Source organism: Geospiza fortis, unplaced genomic scaffold (assembly GCF_000277835.1).
Source record: "Geospiza fortis unplaced genomic scaffold, GeoFor_1.0 scaffold299, whole genome shotgun sequence".
In the NCBI taxonomy this organism is placed as follows: domain Eukaryota; kingdom Metazoa; phylum Chordata; class Aves; order Passeriformes; family Thraupidae; genus Geospiza; species Geospiza fortis.
Window position 1 is genome coordinate 169,230 of NW_005054549.1, and position 7,161 is coordinate 176,390.

The 7,161-nt window shown below is 48.6% G+C and overlaps 1 long non-coding RNA gene across 2 annotated transcripts in view; it reads left to right on the top strand.

Moving 5' to 3' along the window:
• Positions 1–7,161, top strand: part of LOC115948835 — a 14,311-nt gene that overhangs the window by 2,082 nt on the left and 5,068 nt on the right. Inside the window, exons 3-5 of one of the 2 annotated variants that reach the window (XR_004082604.1) lie at positions 4,982–5,110; positions 5,361–5,483; positions 5,694–5,827. This is a non-coding gene — a long non-coding RNA (uncharacterized LOC115948835). Of the gene's footprint in view, positions 1–4,981; positions 5,111–5,360; positions 5,484–5,693; positions 5,828–7,161 lie in introns of those variants that run through there. The other variant, XR_004082603.1, reaches the window with a different exon arrangement.

The window sequence follows — 7,161 nt, forward strand, 5'->3', positions numbered from 1 at the left end:
CAGCAGGAAAAAGAGAGTGGATTTCAGACACAAGGTCTGCGACAGCTTTTGAGCCTGGATAAACAGGATGAGGTTGTTGTGCCTTTGGCAGGGATTTGTTCTGCCCCAGGCACCTGCAGGGGTTCACCTCCAGCCTCTCTCAAACACTGCACTGGGGACACAGCACCTGCCCCACCAAACCCACCCCACTCCTGCAGGCTTCACAGTCCACGGCCAGAGTGGGATCTCAGGGGACTCTGAGCAAAGGATTTAGCTTTTCTGCTCACCCACATCATAGAATCACAGAATGGTTTGGGTTGGAAGGGACCTTAAAGCTCCTTGGGACATGGAAATTGTGTTCCATGTGTGTTCAGCACTTAAAGATTCGGACCCTGGGACTCTGGCTCAGGGCTTTAGGAAGGGCAAAGAAAAGCTCTTTCATGGCACACCCAGTCTGTGGCTCTGCAGGTGAACACGTGGACCCGCAGCAAGCCAGCAAACCCTGCCCTTGGGAAGAGAACTTTGTCTTTTGATTTATTTTAATTTAGAGACACAGATTTTTTCATAAACCTACAGTAACTTACACAATGTCAGGCTCCACTTCAGGAGAATACAAATGCACAAACTTCAGCACTGAACTCCCTCAGGAATCAAACTAAAGTCAAGCACTTGGCTGCACTGAGGATTAAAGGATGTTTCCATAATGTTATGCAAAGATCTCTTTATCCTGTGTTACTTAAGGCTGCACATTCTTCCCAAGTCATGTTCAGAAACAGCTCCCTCCCCTGTGATTTTCCAAAGCATTTTACTGTTTTCAGGTGCTCAGCATGACATAGTCCAATTAATCCTGATTTTCAGGGACTTCTAAGCACCTGCCTCTTGTAATCGGTCCCTTTCAGAGTGTCTCAAACACAAATATAAGGTGTCCAAAATTGCTAACTTCTTTTGAAAATCCAGAGCCATGATGAACAGTCCACCTACAAGATTCCAGCCCAGGTGAAAATTGCATGGATTCAAGCCCCCCAAACTCAGAGGCAGCAGTCAATGCCTGCTCCTGTGGGATGACAATGCACCCTGCCATTAGAGCAAAGTTTCTCTTAGAAAGGAGAAAATTGCACTATTCCCAGTGAGAACAAGTGCAAATCTTTTCAGTTCAGCTCACAAAATTATTAATGTTGTGGTCTGTAATTCTGGCTAATCAAATATTCCATTGCTCCGTGTTGCCAGTCGATTGTTCATGGAGAAATCAATGCCACAGAGAGATGGAAAACTTATCCTGAGTTGCTCTCCTCAGACAAGGAGTCCCCATCTGGGGGACAAAGGCTCCAGCAAAGGGCAGTGCTCTGCAGGCTCAGACCTTGCATGGATCAGGAGCAATGGGAATTTCTCAGGAGCAAGGAGAGCAAAGGCCAGCTCAGACAAACCCTTTCCCAAGTGGGAAAGAGCTGGGAATGTTTGAAGAGTTTTCAGTTGCTCCAATGGGTTGTTTAGATCTGTTCAGAGAAAAGCTGTAGCCTGAAACTGAGGGGACAGGAGGACAGTGCAGGGCTGAATCCAGATCCCACCAGGATCAGGGAGCAGCAGCAGAGCTGTGCCCTTGCACAGTGCCTGGCTCTGGTGACAGGGACAGGGACACGCCTGGGACAGGACAGACTGACTGCCACTCTGGCTCAGCCGGGAAAAGGTGGCTGCAGCTCTGCTTTGAGCAGCTCCTCCTCAGCCCTGCCCGAGGCACAGCGAGAGATGAGAAACAAACTAAGAAAAGGCAATGCTTTGACTGATTTTTGCAATCCTCATCAGAAACCTAAAGCCATTCCTAAATGAGGCACCGTAAATTCCTTGTCCATAAAGACAGACCTAGTGATCCCCATTTTCAGGGTACCAGAAAACCAAATTCAGTGATATCTGTAAAGCTCTGGTGATCTGAGAGCAAATGGAACCAGAGAACAGAAAAAGGTGATTATCCTGTCAGGTTTGGCCTGGGAGGAAGATTATCCGTCTATCTTGCCAGACCTATTTATTGTCTGATTTTCTCCTGGCTTAGCTTTTATCACCTTTCTAATCCTCCCCATCTTATTCAGACAAGATTTTATCTCAGCAGTTCTCACCCAGTGCTGACGGTGGGCTTGGAGCTCTGGGCAGGTTTTACGTGACCTCACGAGGGGCTGCACAGGTGGGTGGAACATTAATTGCCAGCTAATGAGTTCACAACTTTCAAAAATAAATGAGCTGGTATATTTTTCTAGAAGAGCAGTGTTATATCTCTCTGCTGGGCTGTCAATGAGGAAATGGGTTTGGAAGAACTCCTTTTTCAGAATTTTTAAAGAATGGACTCATTTTATGTAACACACAAAGTTAAATGTGTGTGTGTGTACATATACCCGTTATACAATGTGTATTTAAGTGGATGCGGTGTATGAAATTGGTTTCTGAGATGGGAAGTACTGGGATGCATCATTTGAATCAAGCAGGACTCAAAGATAAATTTGAGGCAGATGATGTTTTTTGAGTATTGCTCATGGTTTAAACCCAGTCAGAGAAAACAATGAAATTCCAGGGCTCCCAGTCCCTCACAGGGTTCAAGACCCAAATCCCAGTGAGATGGAGGTTTCTGTGGATACCACAGCCCTTTGCCTTTCCCTTTTCATCCCAAATCAATGAGCACTTCCCTCACCTTGCTGCTGGTGAATGCATTAGGGGATAAACTTTATCATGTCTGCAGCAGTTCCTGGAATAGCTGCAAGCTGAGCACTTGGTTAGGGACAGCCAGGAGGCTGGGAGAGATGATTACCTTCAGGCAGTCTCCATGGAACATCCCAGGGTTCCTACAGGCACAGCCTAATGTGGGACTTAGGATGCTGAACAGACTCCCATTACAGGGCCAGCCATCTCCACACTTCCACGCGGAGAGAGCTCCTCGTTAACATGCACACCAGTGGCTCCAGAACACAGCAGCCCAGTCGGGGCTCATTAAGGGCAAAATCATTCCAAGGGACATTGTTTCAGAAAGGAAAGAATTTAATTTCTCTCAGGGCTGGGGTTGAGTTGCAAAGAGCCTGGGGATTTTGCTCCAGGTTGTGTTGGAAGCTGTGGTGGAGTGTGGAGTGTGGAGCTTGCTGTGCCAGAGGCTGTGGTGGGGTCACCTTGAGAGGGACCCACAGCATCTGCCCCAGAGAGACCCTGGCTCACCTCAGGGGCACATTAAAATAAATCTTTGTTAAAAAGGTGACTTAAAAGCCTGTGTGTCCTCTGGGAATCAGCAGCTGAGGTGGGAATTGCTCAGGCATGAGCCACAGGCTCTGTTCTGCTGATGCAGGCTCTGTCTGTGTGCCTGGTTCTGCTCTGTCCCTGCCCCAGACCTGCAAAGCTTTGAGACCAGGAGGGGCAGTTGTGATGAGGAAATCTCAGTCCACTTTTATCAGCAAGTATTAAAAACCCCTAAGAACTATCATTAATAGATACAAATGAGTCACTGCACAGCTGAAACGTCCACTTTCTCCTGTTTACCATGGAACAATCCACTGGAACACACAAGACGTCCAATGCTTTAGTAATACACTGCAAATAAACATCTAATTATCAGGGCTGAGAGAGGAAGGCCTAAAAAGCAACAAGGATGAAGCCATTTGTCATCTCAGTTTGATTTCCTGTACAGAGTCCTGCATGAAGTGTGCTGGTAGCTCTCCTCTCCCACGTGTGCCACTGCTCTTTGGGAATAACTCTGATGCCTGCTCATTCAAAGCTCAGCTCTATTTTAAAAATCTACTCTCTCTCAAAGGGCTGTCTTTAAAAAAACAAAAAAATTGTACAGGAAAAAGGACAAAATTGCTTCTCAACAAAGGGGCTTATCAACAGCCTGTCAATAATGTGCCAAAGGCCAGAACCTGCCTTTCAAAGAGGCTCTGAAGCCTCGACGTGTACTTTGAGAGCAATTAAGGGATGTAAGCAACATGATTATTATCTCATGGGTGACATTTTCATCGGCTCTTTGGGAAAAATGAGAGATGGGCTTGAGATGGCTGTGATCAATGTTCATCCCAGTCCTGCAGAAATGGCAGGAAAACTTGTGGTAGATGGGCCTGGAAATCAAAATGCACAAGGAAAGGACGGGTGGGAGGAAGGGGCGATGAAGCCAGAAGGATTTTAAATCATAGAAGCTGAAAGAATGAGTTACATGAGAAGGAGAGAACCTGAGAAATGTGACTGGGAACCTGTGACTTCCTTTTCCCATCTCAGGCCAGGTCTTCCACCTCTTCACTTATCAGGGCACAGCTCCATCCCGAGCCTGAGGAAAGGGGAACAGAACACTCCCAGGGACTGAGGTGCTGCCTCAGGGCTGACATGTGTCATGGTCACTCTGCTCTTTCTCCAGAGTTACTGCACAGAGCCATTGAGTTTGAGGATGAGCTCAGCCCTGGCTGTCCCGGGTGGATTGTGAGCACAGAGCCCACATGGACTCTGCTGCCAGCCCAGGACAGAAGCCAAGCAGAAGCTCAGATGTTGCACATACCCAGCTGTTTTGGAGCTAGGCAAAATGCTTCATGGAAAACACATCTGCAAAAGCCCATCTGGCTGCAAGATTTCCCCAGTTTTGCTGAATTTCTTGTTTAGGAAAACAAACTTAATTGCAGCAGAACAAATTGTTGCTTAATTTGCTATAAAAAAATCTTCTTCCTACATTTCATTTTATGAAAAAAATTTAGAAATGTTAATGTTGAGTGAAAGAAACGATTTTTTAAATGTTTGGAAATCTCCCTTGTCCCAAAAGATGCTGTTGTATTCCCAGCTCCTCTCTGCATGTATCAGCTCAGAGGAGCACATACCCAAATTTCTGTGTGCATCCCCACAAGTGTGCACTCACACCCTGGGCAGACAATTCCAGGCAGCCCTGACAGGCATAAGCTGCTCTGCATTCTCCAGGAGTGCCTTTTGAAGAGGATCTTAATAATAAAAATAATGCTATGTTACTAGTTAAACACTGGGAATAATTCCTCCGTCACAGGCAAACTGTGCTGCAGGCAGGAATGAACCCCCGCGTTCCCTGGGAGGAATCCCCAGGGTCCCAGCAGGATGCATTAGCAGCACGTCTCTCCAGTGAGCCGTGATGGGAAGAGCACGGAGCAAAAAAAAGGTAAAGTGGTTAAAAACAACTTGTATTTTTAGAGCTCAGTCTCCCACAGAAATCTTCCGAGATGCTGAGCTCTCCACTTCTGATTTGCAAGGAATAATAGTTTGGAAGCCCAGCTGAGACTCTGGGCTGTAAATTTTCTGTAATGTTTTTCTCCAGACCCATTTGCTGTCCTGCTAATTAATCCAGGTAATGGCTGGGTTGGTTTTTTTTTCCCTTCAGCAGCAGTTTTCCTTTTTGTTAACACGAACAGAGAACCGAAGAACCGATCTCTCGAAGGATCCTGGCTGGCAGCAGTATCACCATCTGACTGAAGAGAACTCAGCCACACGCATAATCCTCGGGAAAATTCATCTCCACCCTCCCGCAGACCCCGGTGAGAGCCCTTGAAGTGGTAATTAAAGTCTATTGAGTGGCAACTGCACCTGTTTAGAGAGGAGAGTGCGGGTAAGAGGTGCACAAAGGGAGATGAGCAGCGCGGAGAGAGGAGCTGCTGGAGGTGGGGAGGAAGAGAAGTGCAGAGAAGGGGGGAAAAGGTGTTTGTTGAAGTCGATCCAATCAGTTGTGCATTTCCATCCTGCCCTAGATTTGCTCCCTGCCCGCTCTCGCAGCCACTGATGGAAGCTCCGGGGGTTTCCCCCCCGGCCCAGCCCCGGCCCCGCTGCTCCCGGGGTGAAATCCGCCGTTCCGCAGGGTCCGTGCGGGCTCACGGCAGCCGGGCTCGGTGACGCCGCTCAGCCCGGTCCCAGGGACGCTCAGCAGCCCCCGGCTCCTCGGGCTGGCCCTCCAGCTGCAAGAGGGTGATCTAGGTGCAGGCTCCAGGGAAATTCTCATTCTGAGACCCATGGCTTGATCACAGAACTCCTGGCTCCTGCTGCCACAATCCCAGTGTGACCTCGGATGGCAGCAAACAGGGTCCCAGGCTGTTTGCCCTACAGATGAGGCTCTAAAACTTAAGTCAAAGACCCCTGCAAAAGCTTTTTATTGTAGGAGTAAATGATCACCCCTTCCACTCTACACAGGCAGTACTGATACCCTCGACTCCTCTTATCCAAGCCCAAAATCCATTGTTTTAGGTGGCACCAGAACAGTAATGTGGGCTTTGTCCCTTGTCACTGCAATTCCCTGTGTGCCCCAGAATCAACTGGGCTGAACCAGGATTCCTGGGGTGAGGACAGGGGGGGCAGAGGTTCATCCTGAGAGCACCCCGAGGCTGAGCTGAGCAAACGAGTCAGGCAGAAGAATTCCACTGGTGTTGGCAAATTCTTCTCTCTCACTGGACTTGATGGCAGCCAGTCCCCTGTGAATCCCTGACCTTCACACTCCACAGGCTGCCTGGGATGGCTCACAGAAACCACAGGAGATTTTCTCCTGTTCCTGATTGTCAGAGCACACAGCAACTCTGGTGTGAATGTTGTTGCATCTGCTTTGGACAAGTCCTGTCAGCAGCACCTCTGCAGCTTCCCAAAGCTGTGCCAGGACATGCTTCAGGGTGAGAATGTGGATAGGGAAGAACTTGCACTTCACAGAATCCCAAATGGTTTGGGCTGGAAGGACCACAAAGCCCATCCTGTGCCACTGCTGCCATGGCCAGGGACACCTTCCACTATCCCAGGTCACTCCAAGCCCCATCCAGTTCCATTGACTGTTCCAGGTGGGGTTTGACATTAGTTGGGTGTCTGATCCAACCACTGGGCTGCAGTTTGGAGACAGACGGACATCCTTGGACAGCAGGATAACCTGCCAGTCAAGTCCCGTCCCAGGGTGAGAGGAATTGTTGTGCCAGCTGGGCAGGGAGGCTGCATGACAACACTGAAAGCTCAAGTGCCATAGAATCATCCCTGAAATACCCTCCTTGCCTCTTAAACTCCAGTCTTGTGCATGAATCAGCTCACTGGGTGGAAGGGCACCATGTGATAACTCGCCTTGTTTCTGCCTTTTGACTCCCAAACACTCCTCTCTCATTTTTCCCTTTTAGCCCTTCTGTCCCTCAGCCCTTTTCTCTCTCCACCTTCCCTCTGATTGCTGAGCAGCTTTTTGACTTTTCCATCAAT